General features: G+C 32.7%; 1 protein-coding gene across 1 annotated transcript in view; it reads left to right on the top strand.

Annotated features, from left to right (window-relative positions):
• LOC108693126 (SAM and SH3 domain-containing protein 1-like) overlaps positions 1–6,029 on the top strand; it is a 365,179-nt gene that overhangs the window by 294,712 nt on the left and 64,438 nt on the right. The window lies entirely within an intron of this gene.

Here is a 6,029-nt window from a genome sequence, read left to right as displayed (position 1 = left end):
ATATATATATATATATATATCGTTATTACATCGCCATTAACACGAATAGGTCGTTTGAAAGAGATAACTTCATCGATCGTGAATTACCCTACTAACCGTAATTTGCCTATGCATTTTAATTACTGAATAATAAAGCAAGATGCTGAATAGTAAAACGTTTGCAATTAGAGATGTGTGTGTAGTTAGCATATCTGTTTTAAAATATCATTACTCTACTGCTATTATCATTAGGAGCAAAATATATCGGTTTTTTGCCCTTAATGATAATAGCAATAAAGCAGCTTATTTTTATATGTCTCGTGTTATTAAGAAATACTTTACGCAAAAATGTTGCATTATCTTTATGCTTGCTTTAATCACAATAGCATTAATATTATGTCAGTATTAGAAAACCTCAATTATCTCGTACATTATATTACTTTCATAGTTTCGACTTTCCATGACAATTCAACATAAATCACGACTAATAGAGGACCATTTTGAACACGGAATCCTCAATTATGTTCTTTCTCTTGATTTATTCGATATACTCGCCGCGTAGAAATCATTTTACGAGAACGTAGCAATTTCGTAATGGATTGAGAAAACTACACTAAAGACTTACGAAAGGAACCAGGCCACAGGTCTGAATTTGAATGCAGGAGCATTATTTAATGCATTGATTGCATGCTTTGCACGATTCTCATGGCGAGTGCATGCATACGAGGATACGAACGCGATTTCCAAAGGACTAAGGTATCGTTCGTTCGTGCACGTCTCTCACCAATGAAACATATCTAAATAGTCTAACAATGGAGCAATTGCAAACGGACTTTGCCTGCCATCCTCAGTATTGCGATGTGCAGCAACTGCTATGTCGTTATGTACAATAGGAATATACGAGATAGAATCTTGCGCGCCTTTGAATGGCCATCGGTAGCCGATTATCATTTTTTCACGCAATTGGTGTCGTATTCTACACATCGGATAACATTGTTGTCTCGCGTCTCATTTGTTATACAATATGTGGATAATATCAAACACGTACCTATAATCCCATATTCAAACCAGAAGTTCATCGATGGCTTAACTTGCGGTTGCCTATAGCTCTTTAAACTTCTTAACACCAAGAATGATAATATTATTATTCATGAATTTATTTATAGTAATAAAAACTTAAGAGATTATTTTCCTGAAAATGTAATATTTGCATAAATAGAAATATTCTGTTATTACTTTTGAACGCAATGTAGGAAATAAGAATAATTACATATAACAAAGATTAGTTTTCAGTTCTTAGTTTTCATAATATCATATAATTTTTTTTCTCTGTAAGGTTCGTATTTTATTATCGCTTTCCTCTGAAGATTCAGAGGAAATAAAACATTTGTCTTAAAATTATTATTATATTTGCAATCATAATTCGATTGAGAAATTCAGACGAAGAATTTATTTTAAGATACACAACTTTAGTTTTCATAATTCAATAATTTTTTAAAAGAAAATTATTTGTTAACAGTGTTTGAATCTTGCAACATTTTTTGAGACTGAGAAGAGTTTAAGAGAAAAATGGTGTCGTGTATAATTCGTGTACCATTCTATATTAATAATTAATTAGAAACGATTAAAAAATTATGAGAAATAATAAGTAGGAAAAACAGAACATTAACTTGAAATGTCACGCGATTATTTTCTACGAATAATTAGTTACTGTCAACAACATTTCATAGTTACAATCGACGTAATTAATTAACTCTGGCAATTGATAATTGTAAATGCATTTATTATTTATAAGAGCAGATATTTCGATTATAAATTATTTTATTATGCTATTTGTACAGACAATAATTTCTTTAACGTACTGTATTTGAATCGATCCAGGATCAATTGATGACATCACATGCTCTACTTTGATTTCTGATTAAACTAATTCATGATCTTTTCCTAGATTAATCCAAATTCTCTGCAACCGAAAACTTTATTAGATTCTAATGTCCCATGTTGTGAATTTTTTATTGACTTAAACGTAATTCATTCAATACTTTCAAATTGAGGGTACGGAGTAATACGTGAATCGCTGGATTAAATAATGAACGTAATGGAAAATCGTGATATATTGGTTATTTTAGATTTTTTTGCATATTACACCTGCAATATTAGATTTCAATTTTACAATTTTGGATGATCGTCAATTTGATTTAATTAACGGCATCATATCGTATTAAAATGTAATTTTAAACTTTAAATGTTATTTTTTAACTTTACTGTCATAAATGATTTTAATTGAATGATATCGCGATATATTTAATTATTGCAATACATATAGTTATAAGCGTATTTTAATGTTTGTCAACTGGATAAAAATTCAGCATTTTCGGATTATAGAGTTTTATATATATATATATATTATTAACTTTGTAATCCGTAATAGTAAAATACGTTGCGTGTAATTAACGTCGGGAATATTACAAAGTGCTATGCGATTATTCTGGTGATTACCACACGTGATCATAATTAACTCTGTTTTTGAGAGTATTGTGGATGTGATGAACGAATCTGAGAGGAGTAAAAGGCCTGGAAGGCATCGAGCGATAACAGTGCAATATGAAATGTATATAACATTTCACAGAGATGTATTATACACAATTCATAATAATCGTATTCAGTTTGTTTCATATTTAGTTCAATACAGTCTTAACTGACTTTTGATCAAAGTGTGATCATTAATCTATTTCAAAGTAGAAACTTTATTATAAATTTCTACTTTGAAATAGTTCAGTGGTCAGACTTCAATCAAAGGTCAACTGAGATTGTATTCAACTTTTACGAAGACTAAATGTGAAAAAGTATATTGAAAAAGTACGAAATTTTATGATTCGAAAATGCTGAATTTATATACAATACTTCACAACGACAAATTAAAAATACGGATTTACGAGAATGTGCTTATTAATTATCGTATTGATGTACCGTGATATCATTCAAAATACTAAATATTGCATCTGATACAAAATGCGTATAATTCGTGTGACGGTTATAAATATGGGTCATGTATTCCAATATGAATTTCCGCATCTGCTGCGTACGATAAGGTATTTTGAATGAATATTTACTGCTATCTGATATCATTCATATATCGTATCGTATAAGAAATATTCGAAGTTACGATTGTATTTTCCTTCGAGGCACGGCGTTCGGGTCCACCACCGATTTTCGCCGGTGAGATACACGTTCGAGAAGGTAGTTACGTATATTACTAGCGCACATGCAATCGGCCTTGTACCCGGGAGAGAAGAAATAAAACCAAGACGGGAAACGCGCGCCGTGGCGCGGCAGAATTTTTCGAGATATCGAAAAACACTTTAGATCTCGTATTGGAGAGGTGGTTGGAAGAGGATGGTAGGACCGATGGGGGATCTAGAGCGTTGATATTTCATTTCTATTGACTTCTACCACCACCCTCACGCGTTATATCTTTTCTAGCTATGAATACATAATTGAGATGGAGTTCTCCCTTCTTTTCTTCTTGCTTGTCTTCCTGTCTTCTTCTTCCCCCTTTTCTCATTTTTCTTTTCCTACATATAATGATAATACACTGAAAGAAAAGATTGGTTGCTGTAACAATTTAGATAGTAAAATATAACATAGCATTTTTAATCGGCTGCAACAATCAGTTTTTGGTTGTAGCAGCAAATTTTTAGTTGCGTTAGTCTATCCGCAATGTCAGTATATGATTTCGATAGGCTAACTAAAAATTTGCTGCTACAACCAAAAACTGATTGCTGCAGCCGATTAAAAATGCTATGCTATATTTTACTGTCTAAATTGTTGCAGCAATTAATCTTTTTTTTTCAGTGTATACTTATCTTTAACACTTTCATTTTTTATTTTTATCTCTTTAAAACCATTCGAGCTTGATTATTCATTGGGTTGAATTTAATATATTCATTGAATAAATTCGCTTTAATTTAATATTTTATTTTGCTTCTAAAATTTTAATTTTTTTCTGGAATACAATGTTAATTTTACAAAAGTATTGATTTAATTAATTTCATTACAATTTATTAAATGAATATATTATTACACATATTTAATTTGATTTAGCTAATCTATTCGAAAAAATGGATCTGTATAATTTGTACAATACTGAAATAAAAAAATGTACCTTTTTTACGTATATTCATACAATGTATTAATTTGTCAAAAATATTTGATATAGTATTGATAACACTATGGAATGTTATAAAAATATTCTACATTCGGACGGAATCAAATATAGAGGGAGGAATATATATCATAACATAATAAATTTTCTTTCTTTTTCTCTACTATGATTCCTATAACGTTAAATTCACTTAAATTCCAAAATTCCTCGAGCTTGATGTTCAACGGCAAATCGTTGACACCCCTCGTCTTCTGGCGTTCCTGACCAGTGACGAGCTTCTCAGGCGCCCTCGTGAAATTCTCGACCCTGCCCCTCACAGCATCGTACAGTACGGCAGAGATACTACGCTGAAATGTGGGAACTAATCAGTTTAGGGCGGAAACGCGCGAAGCGGCGCACGCTTAACAGTAATTCCATGTAAGAGACGTCGATGCCAGGATTGCTGCAGCACTTAGCAGTTGTCGCGTAGTACACAACGCCGGGAGACCAACCGGAGCCGAGAGCGAGAACCGAGCCCGAACCTCGAGCAGGGATTGCCGGGATACGCAAATACTCTCGCGCGGGTTGTGCTTGGCGAAACGCGCGGACTGTGAGAGAGCAAACCTGTTTGTCTGGACTGGAATCCAAGTAAGAGGCGTGCGGCCAAGCAGAGACGCGACGATGTATGTGTGAGAGAGAAAGAGGGGGGAGAGAGAGAGAGAGAGAGAGAGAGAGAGAGAGAAATTAGGGAAGTGCGCTTATCCTTGCATAGCATGTGTATCGTGCTCTTCTCAGATAGTAATGCGTTACACTAGTACTGGTATCCGCATGGGGATGAATGGTAATGAATGTATCGTACGTTTGCGCATCGTATGTCGAATTCATCGAGATCACGTGCGCATCTTCACTTTCTGAACGGGAACAGCAATGGTATAATCGAAGAATTTCTGTCATTATAGATATCGGTTTCGTACATCAAAAATAACACAACTCGAAAAATTAATTTTCTAGAGAAGGGGAAAAATATTTTTCAACTTGAAAAAAAAATATGGATTAATCAAATACTATCGGTAAAAAAAATATATTCTTAATATGATTAGGTATAATCGGGTATAATATTTGTTCTATATATCTTTAGAACATCTTGTTTGAAGATCTTGTTTGTGAAGATCTTAACAATTTTTTTATGAAGTTAAGTTAATCCATTTATGATGAATATTACCTTATCAATCAGATAAGGTAATATTTACTTAATTCATTCATGGGAATAACTTGAAAATCTGCACGTTATTTAAGTTATATCATTTTTGGAATAAAAGAACAATATATATATATATTGATTGAGGATTGTCAGAAAAAGTATTAATTGCTGATATCTTATTATTGGAAAATAAGTTATTATATTTTAGTAAGACTTTTTTCCACCAATGGTCGTATGAATAATTGATTATCGCTTTAAATAAAGGAGTTTTTCGTAGTTCCTTGTAGTTACTTTTTGTGTGTCAAAAAAGGAAAAAGAGGCTGCGCCTTGTATATATTGCTCATATATATCGATCTCCAAAACAATATTTGCGGATCGTTGTAGCAAGAACATTGAATATTCCTCTGTGAACGAAACGTATCGCTTCTGCAGAGTCGAATCTAGCTAGACTGATGCGTTTATCCCTCGTGCAAGTGCATTTTGCCAATTGTCACGTTCCGCTTATTGTGACGGAACTGATGATAGTGTGTTGTTCTTCTCGCGTTTCGAAGCCGTTCTAAAATTCCGTATTATATTATGAGCGAGCACTGTTCAAATAAAAATAATATGTTGTGAATCACTATTTTTTACAGATCTATGACTGGTGCTAACATTTTATCTTAGAATTTTATCCTTTGAAGTAATATTAAATAACGTCGGAAATTT

This window comes from Atta colombica, unplaced genomic scaffold, assembly GCF_001594045.1.
Source record: "Atta colombica isolate Treedump-2 unplaced genomic scaffold, Acol1.0 scaffold107, whole genome shotgun sequence".
NCBI classification, from domain to species: Eukaryota; Metazoa; Arthropoda; class Insecta; order Hymenoptera; family Formicidae; genus Atta; species Atta colombica.
Note: the sequence above shows the minus strand (reverse complement) of the source record. Positions and strands in the feature narration are given on the sequence as shown.